The sequence below is a fragment of the Saccopteryx leptura genome, chromosome 4 (genome assembly GCF_036850995.1).
Source record: "Saccopteryx leptura isolate mSacLep1 chromosome 4, mSacLep1_pri_phased_curated, whole genome shotgun sequence".
Lineage (NCBI taxonomy): Eukaryota > Metazoa > Chordata > Mammalia > Chiroptera > Emballonuridae > Saccopteryx > Saccopteryx leptura.
The window spans coordinates 148134497-148154392 of record NC_089506.1 but is presented as its reverse complement, the minus strand read 5'-3'; positions in this window follow the sequence as shown (position 1 = coordinate 148154392).

The following is a 19896-nucleotide window of genomic DNA, read 5'->3' as shown; positions in this document are numbered from 1 at the left end:
TTTTTAAAAAAATTGCATATGATTCTAATATACTTTAGTGATGAATACCATGCAATATCTGAATATCAGATGATCTTTGAATATGCATATGCTGACAAAGGATTCTAAAATGTTACAGTTAATCATTTTTATTATATGACTAGGTTTTATTTGTATTATTTTTGTATTATTTATTTATTTATTGTGAGATAAAGAGAGATACAGAAAGAACGACAGGGTCAGACAGGAAGGAGAGAGATGAGAAGCATCAGTTCTTTGTTGCAGGACCTTAACTGTTCATTAATCGCTTTCTTATATGTGCCTTGACTGGGGGATGGAGACTACAGCAGACTGAGTGATCCCTTGCTCAAGCCAGCAAACTTGGGCTCAAGCCAGCGACCATGAGGTCATGTCTATGATCCCACACTCAAGCCAGTGACCCCGCGCTCAAGCTGGTGAGCGTGTGCTCAAACCGAATGAGCCTGTGCTTATGCAGAGACCTAGGGGTTTCAAACCTGGGTCCTCTGTGTCCCAGTCCGATGCTCTATCCACTGTGCCACTGCCTGGCCAGGCTTTATTATATTTTAAATAAAAGCATTAGATGCTGGGAAGTTAACTGTTACGTAGTTACTTATAATTTTTTATTGCTTTTTGAGAAAGCATTTTTCTTTCAAATACTGTAAAGATTTTGTTCTTTTACCAGTACTGTAATCAAACAAAATGCTAATAATGAATGTGTCTTGCTTTAACTAAAATCTTATTTAGATATTACATCTGGTATATATGTGTATATGCAATAAGCTTTTATTATGTAAGGTTCCTATGGATAGTTTAATTTAGTTTAATTGATTGAATTATAGTGGTTTTTTTTGAGATTATAATTGTTCAACTTCTCAATTTATATACCGTCCACAATTGAGTTTAATTTGAAGTATTTACCAAGCACCTTGCATGTATAAAGTCTTGTGTAACTTACTATATTCTTACAAATAATTTATTTAGTCATTCTCCTCAAAGGTCAAAATTGACATCTTAAAAATATTTTCATTTCAGTGTTTCTGTTAGGACCTAGTAAGCAACAAGAAAATGTTACTCTCATTCTAAGAACAACTAAGGGAAAAACTCCAAGATGATATATAAAGTCATAATTTGGGAGATGCTTTAGAGAGCTGAACAAATGAATTGAGTAACACAGGGTGACCAGAGTTTCTAATTAGGACAAGCAAAAGCAGTCCCAGCAAAGAGGATTTTCTTGAAACTGAGGTCTGAGCTGGAGAAAATCCTTGTTCCCAACATTAATTAACCTCATCCCAAGTATCAAATAGCAACAGTAAACTGCTGAATGTGAAAATGTGAAAAAAAGTCCCCCTCGGATGTGTGGTCTTTGAAAACTTAAGGTAGAATAAGAACTCGGAGAAAAACTTCTGGCATCTCAAACTAAATACTAAATGCAAGAAAGCAGCAGCCCCAGTGTTGCAAGACCTTAGCGGGTGTATTCTCACAAACAACTACTTACTAGATTGACTCAACCACTCACATGGATGGCCTAACCAAAAAAAAAGGAATGTATTTTTGGTTTTCTTTTTTCCTTCCTTCCTTCCTTCCTTCCTTCCTTCCTTCCTTCCTTCCTTCCTTCCTTCCTCCCTTCCTTCCTTTTTTTCTTCCTTTCTTTCTTCCTTCCTTCCTTCCTTCCTTCCTTCCTTCCTTCCTTCCTTCCTTCCTCCTTCCCTCCCTCCCTCCCTCCCTTCCTCCCTTCCTTCCTTTCTTTTTACATCAGAAAAGCAAATGACAAGTCAAAGATATTTGTTCCATTATTCAAATGAGATACAAAAACAACTTTTCCTTCCTTCCTTCCTTCCTTCCTTCCTTCCTTCCTTCCTTCCTTCCTTCCTTCCTCCCTCCCTCCCTTCCTTCCTTTTTTTTTACATCAGAAAAGCAAATGACAAGTCAAAGATATTTGTTCCATTATTCAAATGCGATACAAAAACTTTTCCTTCCTTCCTTCCTTCCTTCCTTCCTTCCTTCCTTCCTTCCTTCCTTCCTTCCTTCCTTCCTTCCTCCCTCCCTCCCTCCCTTCCTCCCTTCCTTCCTTTTTTCTTCCTTCCTTCCTTCTTCCTTCCTTCCTTCCTTCCTTCCTTCCTTCCTTCCTTCCTTCCTTCCTTCCTTCCTTCCTTCCTTCCTTCCTCCCTCCCTCCCTCCCTTCCTTCCTTTCTTTTTACATCAGAAAAGCAAATGACAAGTCAAAGATATTTGTTCCATTATTCAAATGCGATACAAAAACTTTTCCTTCCTTCCTTCCTTCCTTTCTTTCTTTTTTCCTTCTTTCCTTCCTTCCTTCTTTCTCTTTCTTTCTTTTTTGCACTACTGCTTTTGTACACACAATGGCTACCATTTATACAAAAAGATAAGACACATTAAAAATCATGATAAAAAAGATCTATTGTCCAGAGATCAAGCAGTTAACCCAACAGACCCAGAGATATTTATTAAGCTTTTCTGTGTTGTGATATCCAAATAATATCTCCCTTATCTCCAAATAATATTAGCATTGACTGTACTATGTCTGTTATACAAATGAGAAAACTGATGTAAAAAGATTAATACAGGTATTGCTAATCCACAGAACTAGTATATGTTAGAACCAGGATTTAGATACATGCCAGGCTAATGTAAAAAAAATCAAATGCTTCTTTTGTTATTGCTTCATATTCATTTTGAAATATCTCCTAATTTTTGTGAGCAGTATATATAGAAGTTTTTTTTCTAATATTAAAATTAGCAGAGGAAGTATGTTGAATGACTCTCTATGTACCATTTCATCTGCTTCTCAGTCATATCTCAAATGTTGTTACTTAAGTGTCTGCTTAATGCAAGAAGATTGTTATTTAGGTTATATTATTAAACAATACTGTTTTAAATATTTGGGTATTTTAATATAGAGCCTTGATAGTTCTGACTGTGAGGGGAATCTTTTATTAGAGAACCTGCTACACTACTGGGGGCATTGCTTTTTAATGCTACCCATCATTCTTTCCAAAGAGGTAGGTTTAAGAAAACATATTATTTCAGCTTAACAGGTGGTATGTTGGCCAGGTAAATATTCCCTCTCTACTCTACCACACGAGCTCATGCAGTGCACAGGGGTAACCAAGGGACTTGAGGAAATTGAGTAGTATATATTTAGTTGTTGGAAAAACTTGAAAAAGGTTTTCTTAGAGTATTGAACGCCACCAAGAACTAAGTCATGAGCAGCAGATCTGTGTAAGAGCCATGAAGATTTAGTTCTTTAGCACATATTTGCTAAGAGATTTGTGCCTGGTATTAGGTAATGTGGTGCATGGATAATTTGTTCAGCCTTTTTTATATATATTGTAAAACTAAGAAAATAGGTGACAAGCTGTTACCACTTAAAACATGTCCAGCTGATTCCATAGGCTCATATACATCAAAATTTAGGCAACATAAATCCAAGATGATTATACATTCAAGATGGTATAATTGTTATAATTTTTTAATTTTATAATTATGTTTAGACAATTTTACCGGAGTGACATTGATCAACTAGAGTACATATATTTATAAAAAACATTTCCAGATCATTTTGACATTTGATTATGTTGTACACCCATCACTCAAAGTCAAATCATCCTCTGTCACCTTTTATTTGGTTTTCTTTATTCCCCTCCCCTCCCCCTGGTAACCACTGCACTCTTATCTATGTCCATAAGTCTCAGTTTTGTGTCCCACCTATGTATGGAATCATACAGTTCTTAGTTTTTTTTTATTTACTTATTTCACTCAGTATAATGTTATCAAGGTCCATCCATGTTATAAATTTCTATGTCATCATTTCTTATGGCTGAGTAGTATTTCATAGTACATACGTACCACATCTTCTTTATCCAATCTTCTATTGAAGGGCTTTTTGGTTGTTTCCATGTCTTGGCCACTGTGAACAATGCTGCAATGAACATGGGGCTGCATGTGTCTTTACGTACCAATGTTTTCGAGTTTTGGGGGTATATACCCAGTAGAGGGATTGCTGGGTCATATGGTAGTTCTTTTCTTAATTTTTTGAGAAACAACCATAATTTCTTCCATAATGGTTGTAGTACTTTACATTCCCACCAGCAGTGAATGACGGTTCCTTTTTCTCCACAGCCTCTTCAACACTTGTCTTATTGATACAAGGTAATCTAACAGGTGTGAGGTGGTATCTCATTGTAGTTTTGATTTGCATTTCTCTAATAGCTAGTGAAGATGAGTATCTTTTCATATATCTATTGGCCATTCATATCTCTTCTTGGGAGAAGTTTCTGTTCATGTCCTCTTCCCAGTTTTTTATTGTATTGTTTGCTTATTTGTTGTTGAGTTTTGTGACTTCTTTGTATATTTTGGATATTAGGCCCTTATCTAAGCTGTTGTTTGAAAATATCATTTCCCATTTAGTTGGCTGTCTGTTTGTTTTGTTGTCAGTTACTTTTTCTGTACAAAATCTTCTTAGTCTGATGTAGTCCCATTCATTTATCCTTGCCTTTGGAGTCAAATTTATAAAATGTTCTCTATGGCCAAGGTCCATGAGTTTACTACCTATGTTTCTGTTATGTAATTTATTGTTTCAGATCTTATATTTAGGTCTTTGATCCATTTTGAATTGATTTTTGTACAAGGAGATAAACTGTAGTCAATTTTCATTCTTTTGCATGTGGCTTTCCAGATTTCCCAGAACCATTTACTGAAGAGGCTTTCTTTTCTCCATTGTGTGTTTTTGGCTCCCTTATCAAAGATAATTTGACCATATACATGTGGTTTTATTTCTGGACTCTCTATTCTGTTTCTTGGTGTGTCTATTTTTCTGCCAAACCATGTTGTTTTGATTATTGTGGCTCTGTAGTATAATTTAAGTCAGGTATTGTAATGCCCTCTATTTCATTTTTTTTCCCTTAGGATTACTGTGGCTCTTTGGGGTTTTTTATGGTTCCATATAAACCTGATGATTTTTTGTTGCATTTCATTAAAAAATGACATTGGAATTTTGATGTGAATCACTTTAAATTTGTATATTGCTTTGGGTAATATGGTCATTTTGACTATATTTATTCTTCCTATCCAAGAACAAAAAATATTTTTCCATATCATTGTGTCTTTTTTGATTTTCTTTAACAATGCTTTGTAGCTCTCATTATGTAAATCCTTTACATTCTTTGTTATGTTTATTTCTAGATATCTTTTTTTGTTGTTGTTGCAACCGTAAAAGAAATTATTTTTTGAGTTAGTTTTCTGATGTTTCATTGTTGGCATATAGGAAAACAATGGACTTCTGTATATTAATTTTGTATCCTGTGACCTTACTGTATTGGTTTATTGTTTCTAGTAATCTTTTTGTGGAGTCTTTGGGGTTTTCAATGTACAGGATCATATCATCTGCAAAAAGGGCAACCTTTACTTCTTCTTTCCCAATTGAAAGCCTTTTATTTCTTTCTCGCCTTTTATTTCTTTCTCTTGTCTGATTGCTCTGGCTAGAACTTCCAGCACTACATTGAATAGTAGTGGAGAGAGTGAGCAGCCTTGTCTTGTTCCTGATTTTAGCGGAAAAGTTTTTAGTTTTTTGCCATTTAATATGATATTAGCTAATGGTTGGTCATAAATGGCCTTTATTATGTTGAGTTATTTTTTTTCTATACTCATTTTGTTGAGTGTTCCAAACAGAAAATGATGTATTTTATTGAATGCCTTTTCTGCATCTATTGATAGGATCATATAGTTTCTGTCTTTTGTTTTGTTGATATTGTGTACTAAGTTAATTGTTTTACATATCTTGAACCATCCTTTTGATTCTGGGACGAATCCTACTTGATCATGGTGAATTATTTTTTTTAATGTCTTGTATTTGATTTGCTAGTGTTTTGTTTAAAATTTTTTTATCTGTATTCATTAGAGATATTGGTCTGTAGTTTTCTTTTTTTGTGTTGTCCTTGCCAGGTTTGGTATGAAGGTTATGTTGGCCTCATAAAATGTATGTGGAAGTTTTGCTTCTTCTTCAATTTTTTGGAAGACTTTGAGAAGGAAAGGAACCAAATCTTCATTGAATGTTTGATAAAATTCACTAGTCTAGCCATCTGGCCCTGGACTTTTATTTTTCGGGAGGTTTTTGAAAGTTGTTTCTATTTCCTCCTTGCTTATGGGTCTGTTTAAGCTTTCTACTCTTCATGATTCAGTCTAGGAAGATTGTATTTGTCTAGGAATTTATCTATTTCTTTTAGATTGTTAAATTTGGTAGAGTATAGTTTTTCATAGTATTCTATAATAATCCTTTGTATATCTATGATATCCATGGTAATTTCTTCTCTTTCATTTAGGGTTTTGTTTATATGAATCCTTTCTCTTTTTTCCTTAGTGAGTCATGCCATGGGTTTTTCAATTTTGTTAATCTTCTCAAAGAACCAGCTCCTTATCTTATTCATTTTTTCTATAGTTTTTCTGTTCTTTACTTCATTTATTTCTGCTTTGATTTTTCTTATTTCTTTTCTTCTGCTGGTTTTGGGTATTCCTAGCTTTTCTTTTTCAAGTACCTTAAGAATTGATGTTAAATTGTTTATCTGGGCTCTCTCTTGTTTCTTTATATAGTGATATGAACTTCCCTCTTATTACTGTTTTTACTACATCCCAGATATTCTGATATATTATATTATCATTTTTATTTGTCTGTATATATCTTTTGTTCTCTTTTATCTTTTGTTCTCTTTTATTTCTTCTTTGACCCACTCATTTTTTAAAAGTATATTGTTTAATTTCCACATTTTTGTGTGTTTGTTTACTTTTCTTTTGAAGTTTAATTCTAGTTTCAAAGCTTAATGGTCAGAGAATATGCTTCATGTAATTTCAATCTTTTTGAATTTGTTGATGTTAGTTTTGTGGCCCACATATGGTCAATTCTTAAGAATGTTCCATGTACACTGGAGAAAAATGTATACTCTGATGTTTTGGGATAAAATGTCCTGTAGATATCTAATTGTTCTAGTGTTTTGTTTAAGGCCAATATTTCTTTATTGATTTTCTGTTTAGATGAAGGATCTAGAGCCGTTAGTGGTATATTGAGGTCTTCAAGTATGATTGTATTTTTGTTGGGTTTTATTTTTAGATCATTTAGTAGATGTCTTATATACTTTGGTGCTCCTTGGTTTGGTGCATATATATTAAGAAGTGTTATGTCTTCTTGATTCAATGTCCCCTTCCCCTTTATCATTATGAAATGGCCATCTTGTCTCTGATTACCTTTGTTGTCTTTTACTTAGCATTGTTAGATATCAGTATGGCTACACCTGCTTTTCTTTGGATATTATTTGCTTGGAGAACATTTTCCAACCTTTCACTTTGAATCTGTTTTTATCCTTGTAGCAAAAATATGTTTCTTGAAGGCAGCATACAGTTGGATTTTTTTAATCCACTCTACTACTCTGTGTCTTTTTATTGATGAGTTCAGTCCATTTACATTTAATGTAATTACTGACACTTGACAGTTTCCTATTGATGTTTTATATATTGCTTCTGATAGCTCTGTTTTTGTTTGGTTCTTCTCTTTTGTTTTTCTGTCACTTGTTTTTATTGGATTGTATTCCATACTTCTTTCCTCTGTTTCTTTTTTTTTTAAGCCAGGTGTTTAAGTAGTGGTATTTTCAGGGGGTTTTGTTATAATTTTGAGAATTAAAAAATCACAGATGCAATATGAGTTTGGTGTAATACACATTCTTAGTTCTTATTCCCAACCCTAGTAAGTGACCCTGGTTGTTTTAAGCCAATCATAATAGTTTAGACCCATGATATCTAAAACAATAACTGCAAGCCATATGTGCCTTTTGAACACTAGAAATGTTACTATGCCAGATTAACATAAAGTATAATTGTAAAATTAACATCAGATTGAAGACTTAGTATAAAAACAATGTAAAATATTCTATCATAATTTTTCATGACTATATAAAAATAATATTTTAAATCCATTGACATAAATAAAATATATTATTAAAATTAATATCATGTCACTTTTTAAACGTTTTAATATAGGTATTATAAAATTAAAGATTGCATATGTGCCTTGAATTATACTTCTATTGGTTAACAGTATGAGGTGGTGAATTTCAGTTTGTGTATATCTTTAATAATCTTTATTTTTTCTTTAGTTTTAAATAAGGAAGTGTTAAAAGAAGTTCATCTGCAGAAAATAAATGATATTAGATGAAACTTTGAATCAGCATGAAGATGAAGAGATTAAAAAAGCTATAACTACTTACACCATTTGATTTCTTATTTTAAAAGTCACTTAAAAGACAATTAACAGCTTAATGTAGAACCAATAATGATATAATGTTTGTAAAATTAAAAAAATACATATGACATTAACAGAAAAGTCATAAATGAGATCATCAAAGTAGACTGCTTTAAGTTTATATGTTCTAGTTTAAGAGATGTAATGCTATGTAAAGGTAGGTTCAATAAAGATATATTATTTTTATTAACCCTAAATTAACCCTAAAGAAACCATCCCCTAAAAATGTATAGCTAATATACTAATAAAATGTACCATAAAAATGTATATAATTAATTTAAAAAGAAGTAGAACAGGAGAAAAAGGATGTAGCAAAGGTTGCTACTATGAATACACATAACTGTTTGGTAGATTTAAACTAAAAATTAAAAATACATTAAATACAAATGATTTAAGCACATCAATTAAAATAAATTTTATTCCAGATGTGTTACAAAAGGCAAGACCCAACTATGTGCTTCCTACAAACATAAAAATCCCAAAAATGTTAAATGTAAAACAGATGAAAGGTATCAAGAAAGATACAAATAAATGGAGAATTATGTGTTTATGAATGGAAGACTCAATATTGTTCAGCTGTCACCTCTCTACAAAATATTATATAGATTCACAGTTATTCTCAACAACAAAAAAATTCATGTGGGGTTGTTTGGACATTGTTATGTTGATTCTGAAATTTATTTTAAAAGACAAACTAGAAAAGTAAAACAAAAAATAAAATTTAAGTGTAGAACTTACACTACTTTATTTTTAAACTTACAATGGAGTTACAATAATCTAGTTAATGCAGATCAATGAAACAGAATATAAATTGCAAAAATAAATCTATACAAATTTGTTAATTTCCTACGATCCTAAGCACCCAGGGCCAACACTTGAACCAATCGAGCCACTGGCTGCTAGAGAAAAAAAGAGAAAGAAAAGAAAATGGCGTGGAAGAGAAGCAGTTGGTTCTATATACTGAAAACAAAGAACATTATTAAAAGAGATTAAAAAAACATACAATGAAATTGAAAGATATTCCATGTTCATGGACTGAAATAATCAACATAGTTAAAGTATTCATGTTACTCAAAGTTGTATACAGATTTAATTCAATCCCCATTAAAATTTCAATGACATTTTTAAAAAAGAAATAGAACAAAAATTATCAGATTTGTATGGAACCACAAAAGACCATGATTGCCAAATTAATCTTGAGAGAAAAAAATCAAAGTCAAAACTATAACACTACTTGACTTCAATTAGAGCTAAATTAATCGAAACAGCATGAGTTATAATTGAGAGTCTAGAAATAAAAACATATGTCTATGGGAAAATAATTTTTTTAAATTAATTTTAATGGGGTGACATTAATAAATCAGGGTAACTATGTTCAGAGAAAACATCTCCAGGTTATTTTAACATTTGATTATGTTGCATACCCATCACCAAAAATCAAATTGTCTTCCATCACCTTCTATCTGATTTTCATTGTGCCCCACCCCTCCACCACCCCCCAACCTCTCCTTCTTCCCCCCCCATAACCACCACACTCTTGTCCATGTCTCTGAGTCTCATTTTTATGTCCCATCTATGTACGCAATCATACAGTTTTTAGTTTTTTTCTGGTTTACTTATTTCACTTAGTATAATGCTTTAAAGCTCCATCCATGTTGTTGTAAATGATCCAATGTCATCGTTTCTTATGGCTAAGAGATATTCTATAGTATTAATATATATGTACCAAAGCTTTTTAATTGACTTGTCCACTGATGAACACTTGGGCTGCTTCAAGATTTTCGCTATTGTGAGCAATGCTGCCGTAAACATGGGGGTGCATTTCGCCTTTTGGAGCAGGTCTATGGTATTCTTGGGGTATATTCCTAAAAGTGGGATAGCTGGGTCAAAAGGCAGTTTGATTTTTAATTTTTTGAGGAATCTCCATACTGTTTTCCACAGTGCCTGCACCAATCTGCATTCCCACCAGCAGTGCAGGAGGGTTCCCTTTTCTCCACATCCTCGCCAACATTTATTCTGTGTTGTTTTGTGATGAGCGTCATTCTGACTGGTGTGAGGTGATGTCTCATTGTGGTTTTAATTTGTATTTTTCTAAAGATTAGTGATGTTGAGCATTTTTTCATCTGCCTATTGGCCATCAGTATGTCCTTTTTGGAGAAGTGTCTATTCACTTCTTTTTCCCATCTTTTAATTGGATTGTCTTCCTAGTGTTGAGTTTTACAAGTTCTTCAGAAATTTTGGTTATTAATCCCTTATCAGACGTATTATCGAATATGTTTTACCATTGTATAGTTTGTCTTTTTATTCTGTTATTATTGTCTTTAGCTGTGCAAAAGCTTTTTAGTTTGATATAGTCCCATTTGTTTATCCTGTCTTTTATTTCACTTGCCAGTGGAGATACATCAGCAAATATATTGCTGCGAGAGATGTCAGAGAGCTAACGGCCTGTTTTTTACTAAGATGCTTATGGTTTCACGGCTTACATTTAAGTCTTTTTCTATTTTAAGTTTATTTTTGTGATTGGTGTAAGTTGGTGGTCTAGTTTTATTTTTTGGCAGGTAGATGTCCAATTTTCCCAACACAATTTGTTAAAAAAGCTGTCTTTACCCCATTGTATGCTCTTACCTCCTTTGTCAAATATCAGTTGTCCATAAAGGCGTGGGTTTATTTCTGGGTTCTCTGTTCTGTTCCATTGATCTATATGCCTGTTCTTATGCCAGTATCAGGATGCTTTGAGTACAATGGCCTTGTAGTATAACTTTATATCTGGAAGTGTGATACCTCCCACTTTATTCTTCCTTTTCAAGATTGCTGAGGCAAGGCCCTGGTCAGTTGGCTCAGTGGTAGAGCGTCGGCCTGGTGTGCAGGAGTCCCGGGTTCGATTCACAGCCAGGGCACACAGAAGAAGTGCCCATCTGCTTCTCCACTCCTCCCCCTCTCCTTCTTCTCTGTCTCTCTCTTCCCCTCCTGCAGTGGAGGATCCATTGGAGCAAAGTTGACCCGGGCGCTGGGGATGGCTCCATGGCCTCTGCCTCAGGCGCTAGAATGGCTCTGGTTGCAACAGAGCAACGCCCCAGATGGGCAGAGCATCGCCCCCTGGTGGGCATGCCAGGTGGATCCCGCTCAGGCGCATGCGGAGTCTGACTGCCTCCCCTTTTCCAACTTCAGAAAAATACAAAAAAAAAAAAAAAAAATCTTGCTGACGTTATTTGTGTTCCTTTTTGGTTCCATATAAAGTTTTGGAATATGTGTTCTATATCTTTGAAGTATGTCATTGGTATTTTAATTGGTATTGCATTGAATTTATAAATTACTTTGGGTAATATAGACATTTTAATGATGTTTATTCTTCCTAACCATGAACATGGTATATGCTTCCACTTGTTTGTATCTTTCTTGATTTATTTTATCAATGTTTTATAGTTTTCCGAGTACAAGTCTTTAGTCTCCTTGGTTAAATTTACTCCTAGGTACTTCATTTTTTTGGTTGCAATAGTGAAGGGGATGGTTTCCTTAATTTCTCTTTCTGACAGTTCATTGTTGGTGTATAAAAATGCCTCTGCTTTCTGAGTTTTAATTTTATATCCTGCCACTTTGCTGAATTAATTTATCATGTCCAGTAGTTTTTAGACTGAGACATAAGGGTTTTCTATGTTCAATATCATATCATCTGAAAATAATGACAGTTTTATATCTTTTTTCCAACTTGAATGTCTTTTATTTCTTCTTCCTGTCTTATTGCTGTTGCTAGGACTTCCAGAACTATGTTGAATAAGAGTGGTGAAAGGGAGCACCCCTGCCTTTTTCCTGATCTTAGGGAATTGCTTTTAATTTTTTCCCATTGAGTATGTTTGCTGTGGGTTTTTCATAGATAGCCTTTATCACGTTGAGGTATGTATTCCCACCTTGCCGAGAGTTTTGATCATAAATGGGTGCTGGATTTTATCAAATGCTTTTTCTGCATCTATTGAAATTATCATGTGGTTTTTGTCCTTCCTTTTGATAATGTGATGAATCACATTGATTGACTTACAAACACTGTAACAGCTTTGCTTCCACAGAATAAATCCCATTTGATCATGGTGTATGATTTTTTTCATATATTGCTGGATCCGGTTTGCTAATATTTTGTTGAGGATTTTAGCATCTATATTCATCAGGGATATTGGCCTATAATTTTCTTTCTTTGTGTTGTCTTTGCCTGGTTTTGGCATCAGAATTACGCTCACCTCATAAAAGGAGCTTGGAAATCTTCCTTTCTCTTGAATTTTTACAAATAGCTTGAAAAGGATAGGAGTTAGTTCTTTTTTGAATATTTGGTAGAATTCACTTGTGAATCCATCAGGCCCAGGACTTTTCTTTTTTGAAAGTTTTTTGATAACTGTTTAATCTCACTTGTTATAATTGGTCTGTTTAGGTTTTATGATTCTTCCAGATTGATTTTTGAAAGATTGTATGGGCCCTGGCCAGTTGGCTCAGTGGTAGAGCATCGGCCTGGCATGCAGGAGTCCCGGGTTTGATTCCCGGCCAGGGCACACAGGAGAAGCGCCCATCTGCTTCTCCACCCCTTCCCCTCTCCTTCCTCTCTGTCTCGCTCTTCCCCTCCCACAGCCAGGGATCCATTGGAGTAAACTTGGTCCAGGCCCTGAGGATGTCACTGTGGCCTCTGCATCAGGTGCTGGAATGGCTCTGGTTGCAACACAGCAATGCCCCAGATGGGCAGAGCACCACCCCCTGGTGGGTGTGCCAGGTGGATCCTGCTTGGGTGCATGCAGGAGTCTGTCTGACTCCCTCCCCGTTTCCAACTTCAGAAAAATACTGAAAGATTGTATGTTTTAAGGAATTTGTCCATTTTATCTAGGTTGTCTAGTTTTTGGCATACAGTTCATAGTATTTTCTTATAATATTTTGTATTTCTGTTGTGTCAGTTGTTATTTCTTCACTCTTATTTTTAATTTTAATTATTTGTATCCTCTCTTTTTCCTGATGAGTCTAGTTAAAGGTTTATTGACCTTGTTTACCTTTTTAAAGAATCAGCTCCTGGTTTCATTGATCCACTGTATTGTTTCTTTAGACTCTATGTCATTTATTTCTCCTCTGATCTTTATTATTTTCTTCCTTCTACTACCTCTGGGCTCTACTTGCTTTTCTTTTTTAATTCTGTTAGATGCAGGATCAAGTTGTTTTTTTGTTGTTTGTTTGTTTGCATTTTTCTGAAGTTGGAAATGGGGAGACAGACTCCCACATGCACCCAACCGAGATCCACCTGGCATGCCCACCAGGGGGCAATGCTCTGCCCATCTGGGGCATCTCTGTTGCAACAGAGCCATTCTAGCACCTGAGGTAGAAGCCATAAAACCATCCTCAGCGCCGGGACAACTTAGCTCCAATGGAGCCTTGGCTGCGGGAGGGGAAGAGAGAGACAGAGAGGAAGGAGAGGGGGAGGGTTAGAGAAGCAGATGGGCACTTCTCCTGTGTACCCTGGCCAAGATTCAAACCCAGGACTCCTGCATGCCAGGCCGATGCTCTACCACTGAGCCAAACGGCCAAGGCCTCAAGTTGTTTATTTGAGCTTTTTCTAGCTTTTAAAGGTATGCCTGTAATGCTATGAACTTCCCTCTCAGGACTGCTTTTGCTGTGCTTATAAATTTTGAGTTGATGTATGCTCATTATCATTCGTTTCTAAGATTTTTTTTATTTCTTTTTTAATCTCATTGTTAACCATTCGTTAATAACATGTTATTTAGTTTCCAAGTTTTTGAGTATTTTTTAGTGTTTCTGTTGGGGTTGATTTCTAGTTTCATGCAATTGTGATCACAGAAAATGCTTGATATCATTTCAATCTTCTTAAATTTGTTTAGACTGCTTTTGTGCCCTAACATGTGGTCTGTCCTAGAGAATGTACCATGAGCACCTGAAAAGAATGTACATTCTGCTGTTTTAGGGAGAAAGGTTTTGAAGATATCTATTAAATTTAGTTGATCTAGTGTGTCCTTTAAGTCTGCTGTTTCTTCATTAATTTTCATTCTTGAGGATCTATCTAGTGATGTTAGTGGGGTATTAAAATCTTCTACTATTATAGTATTGCTGTTGATCTCACACTTTATATCCATCAAAGTCTGCTTTATATATTTAGGTGCTCCTATATTACGTGTGTAGATACTTATAATAGTTATATCTTCCTGTTGGATTGCTCCCTTTATCATTATGCAGTGTCCTTCTTTAAGTCTTAATATAGCCTTTATTTTTGTTTTTAATTTTTATTAATTTTAATGGGGTAACATCAATAAACAGGGTATATATATTCAAAGAAAACATGTCCAGGTTGTCTTTTCATTCATTTATGTTGCATACCAATCACCCAAATTCAGATTGTCCTCCGTCACCTTCTATCTAGTTTTCTTTGTGCCTCTCATTCTTCCGCTTCTCCTCTCCCTCCTTCCCCCCCCTGCCCCGATAAGCACCACACTCTTGTCCATGTCTCTTAGTCTCACTTTTATGTCCCACCTACGTATGGAATAATGCAGTTCTTGGTTTTTTTATGACTTACTTATTTCACTCCATATAATGTTATCAAGATCCTACCATTTTGTTGTAAATGATCTGATGTCATCATTTCTTATGACTGAGTAATATTCCATAGTGTATATGTGCCACATCTTTATTATCCAGTCATCTACTGAAGGGCTTTATGGTTGTTTCCATGTGTTGGCCATGGTGAACAATTCTGCAATGAACATGGGGCTGCATGTGTCTTTACGTATCAATGTTTCTGAGTTTTTGGAGTATATTCCCAGTAGAGGGATTGCTAGGTCATAAGGTAGTTCTATTTTCAGTTTTTTGAGGAACCACCATACTTACTTCCATAATGGTTGTACTATTTACATTCCCATCAACAGTGAATGAGGGTTCTATTTTCTCCAGAGCCTCTCCAGCATTTGCTATTACCTGTCTTGTTGATAATAGCTTTAATCTAACAGGTGTGAGGTGGTATCTCATGGTAGTTTTGATTTGCATTTCTCTAATAACAAATGAAGATGATCATCATTTCATATATCTCTTGGCAATTTGTATTTCTTCCTGGGAGAAGTGTCTGTTCATGTCCTCTTCCCATTTTTTTATTGGATTGTTTATTTGTTTGTTGTTGAGTTTTGTGAGTTCTTTGTATAATTTGGATATTAGGCCCTTATCTGAGCTGTTGTTTGAAAACATCATCTCCCATTTAGTTGGCGGTCTGTTTATTTTGTTGTCAGTTTCTCTTGCTGAGCAAAAACTTCTTAGTCTGATGTAGTCCCATTCATTTATCTTTGCCTTCACTTCTCTTGCCTTTGGAGTCAAATTTATAAAATGCTCTTTAAAACCCACATCCATGAGTTTAGAACCTATGTCTTCGTCTATACACTTTATTTTTTCAGGTCTTATATTTAGGTCTTTGATCCATTTTGAATTAATTTTAGTACAAGGGGAAAAGTTATAGTCAAGTTTCATTCTTTTGCATGTGGCTTTCCAGTTTTCCCAGCATCATTTGTTGAAGAGGCTTTCTTTTCTCCATTGTGTGTTGTTGGCCCCTTTATCGAAAATTATTTGACTATATATATGTGGTTTTATTTCTGGACTTTCTATTCTGTTCCATTGGTCTGAGTGTCTATTTTTCTGCCAATACCATGCTGTTTTGATTGTCGTGGTCCTATAATATAGTTTGAAATCAGGAATTGAAATGCCCCCAGCTTCATTCTTTTTCCTTAAGATTGCTTTGTCTATTCAAGGTTTTTATAATTCCATATAAATCTGATGATTTTTTTGTTCCATGTCTTTAAAAAAAGTCATCAGCATTTTGATGGGAATTGTATTAAATATATAACTTGCTTTGGGTAATATGGCCATTTTGATTATATTTATTCTTCCTATCCACAAACAAGAAATATTTTTCATTCTCATTGTATCTTTTTTGATTTCCCTTAACAATGCTTTGTAGTTTTCATTATGTAGGTCCTTTACATTCTTTGTTATGTTTATTCCTAGGTATTTTTTTTTCTTGCAATCATGAAGGGGATTATTTTTTTTATTTCATTTTCTAATATTTCATTGTTGGCATATAGAAAGGCTATGGACTTTTTTTATTATTTATTTTAGAGAGGAGAGGGAGAGACAGAGGGAGAGAGAGAGAGAGAGGAGAGACAGAGAGAGAGAAAGGTGGGAGGAGCTGGAAGCATCAACTTCCATATGTGCCTTGACCAGGCAAGCCCAGGGTTTCAAACTAGCGACCTCAGCATTTTCAGGTTGAGGCTTAATTCACTGTGCCACCACTGGTCAGGCTGGCTATGAACTTTTGTATACTAATTTTGTATCCTGTGACCTTACAGTATTGGTTCATTGTTTCTAGTAACCTTTTGGGGAGTTTTTGCAGTTTTCAATGTATAGGATCATATCACCTGCAAAAAGTGATACCTTTACTTCTTCTTTTTCGATATGGATGGCTTTTATTTCTTTCTCTTGTGTGATTGCTTTTGCCAGAACTTCTAGCACCACGGTTAATAAGAGTGGATAGAGTAAACAACCCTGTCTTTTTCCTGATTTAAGGGGGAAAGTCCTCAGTTTTATGCCATTTAGTATGATGTTGGCTGATGGTTTATTATATATGGCCTTTATCATGTTGAGATATTTTTCTTCTATATCCATTTTGTTGAGTGTCTTAAACATAAAGTTGTGTTGTATTTTATCGAATGCCTTTTCTGCATCTATTGGTAAGATTATGTGCTTTTTGTTCTTTTTTTTGTTGTTGATATGGTGTATTATGTGAACCATTTTACATGTGTTGAACCATCTTTGAGATTCTGGGATGAATCCCACTTGATCATGATGTATTATTTTTTTAATATGTTGTTGTATTTGATTTGCTAGTATTTTGTTTAGTATTTTAGCATCTGTATTCATTAGAGATATTGGTCTGTAGTTTTCTTTTTTTGTGCCATCCTTGCCAGGTTTCGGTATGAGGGTTATGTTGACCTCATAAAATGTGTTTGGAAGTATTGCTTCTTCTTCAATTTTTTGGAAGACTTTGAGTAGAATAGGAACCAAGTCTTCTTTGAATGTTTGATAGAATTCACTAGTATAACTGTCTGGGCCTGGACTTTTACTTTTGGGGAGGTTTTTAATAGTTTTTTCTATTTCTTCCATGCTCATTGGTCTGTTTAGGCTTTCTGTTTCTTCATGACTCAGCCTAGGAAGGTTGTATTGTTTTAGGAATTTATCCATTTCTTCTAGATTGCTGAATTTGGTGGCATATAGTTCTTGTAGTATTCTATAATAATTATTTGTATATCTCTGATGTCTGTGGTGATTTCTCCTCTTTCATTTTGTATTTTGTTTATATGAGTTCTTTCTCTTTATTGCCTGGTGAGTATTGCCAAGGGTTTGTCTATTTTGTTGATCTTTTCAAAGAACCAGCTCCTTGTTTTATTAATTTTTTCTATAGTTTTTCAGTTCTCTATTTCATTTATTTCTGCTCTGATTTTTATTATTTTCTTTCTTCGACTGGTTTTGGGTTGTCTTTGTTCTTCTTTCTCTAGTTCCTTAAGGAGTAAAGTTAATTGGTTTGCTTAGGCTTTCTCTTATTTGTTCATATAGGCCTGAAGTAATATGAACTTCCCTCTTATTACTCCTTTTGCTGCATCCCATAGATTCTGCTATGTCGTATTGTCATTTTCATTTGTCTGTATATATCTTTTGATCTCAGCGCTTATTTCTTTTTTGAACCATTCATTTTTTAAAAGTATGTTGTTTAGTTTCCATATTTTTGTGTGTTTTTTTTCTTTTTTTTTTTTTTTTGCAGTTGAATTCTAGTTTCCAGGAAATATGATCAGAAAATATGCTTGGTACAATTTTGATTTTTCTGAATTTGTTGATGTTATTTTTGTGGCCCAACATATGGTCAATTCTTGAGAATGTTCCATGTACTCTAGAGAAAATGTATACTCTGTCACTTTGGGAAGAAGTATCCTGTAGATGTCTATCATATCCAGGTGCTCTAGTGTTTTGTTTAAGGCCAATATATCTTTACTGATTTTCTATTTGGATGAATGATCTAGAGCCATCAGTGGTGTATTGAGTTCTCCAAGTATAAATTTATTTTTGTCTGTTTCTGTATTTAGGTCAATAAGTAGCTGTCTTATATATTTTGGTGCTCCTTGGTTTGGTGCATATATATTAAGGATTGTTATGTCTTCTTAATTCAGTGTCCCCTTAATCATTATGAAATGACCATTTTTGTCTGTGAGTACTTTTGCTGTCTTGTAGTCAGCATTATTAGATATGAGTATTGCTACACCTGCTTTGTTTTGGATGTTATTTGCTTGGAGCATTGTTTTCCAGCCTTTCACTTTGAATTTGTTTTTATCCTTGTTGTTTAGATGTGTTTGTTGTAGGCAGCATACAGTTGGATTTTCTTTTTAATCCATTTTGTTACTCTGTGTCATTTTATTGGTGAGTTTAATCCATTTACATTTAGTGTAATTATTGACACTTGTAGGTTCCCTATTGCCATTTTATAAATTGCTTTCTGTTAGTTTTGTATCTTGTTTGATTTTTTCTTTTGTTTTTCTATCATTTATTTTTGTCTGTTTGTATTCCATACTTCTTTCCTCTGTTGCTACCTTTTTTAAGTCATGTGCTTCTGTAGTGATTTTTTCAAGGATGGTTACCATTAAGTAATGAACATGGTACCTTCCATATTCATTGTAGTACCCTATTTTATGAGTGTTTCTGCACTCCATCATCCTTAACTACTATTAATCTCCATCCTATCCCCTTTTTTTTGTTTTTGTTGTCACAGTTTAAATTTGGTTTTATTGTGTCTTGGTGGAGCTTTTACTTGTGGTTTTGTTTTGTTTTGTTCTTTGTATCTGGTTGGAAACCCCCCCTTAGTATTTCCTGGAGTGGGGGTTTTCTGATGATAAATTCCCTCATCTTTTCTGTATTTGTGAATGCTTTTATTTTTTCTTTGTATTTTAAGGATAGCTTTGATGGAATAGTATGCTTGGGTGAAAGTTTCTTTCAGGGCTTTAAATATTGGGGTACACTCTCTTCTAGTTTGTAGAGTTTCTGTTGATAAATCTGATGATAATCTAATAGGCCTTCCTTTATATGTTGTATTCTTCTTTTCCCTGTCTCCTTGAGAATTTTTTTTTTTGTCATTGGTTTGGGCTAATTTCATTGTGATGTGCCTTGGAGTAGGTTTGTTGTGGTTAAAAAAAACTTGCTGTTTTGTTTGCTTCTTGAACTTGAGGCTTTAGTTCTTTCCACAGGCTTGGGAAGTTCTCATTTATTGTTTGTTAGAATATATTCTCCATTCCATTTTCTCTCTCTTTTCCCTTGATATACCTATTATTCTTATGTTATTCTTTTTGATGGAGTCAGACAATTCCTGTAGGGCTTTCTCATTTTTTAAAATTTTTCAGTCTCTCTCTTCTTCTCTCTGTTGTGCCTGAAGTTGCTTATCTTCTATGTCACTATTCCTACCTTCTATGTGGGCTGTTTCATTAGCTATATTGTAACCTCATTTTTCAGTTCACAAATTGGGTTTTTCATCTTTG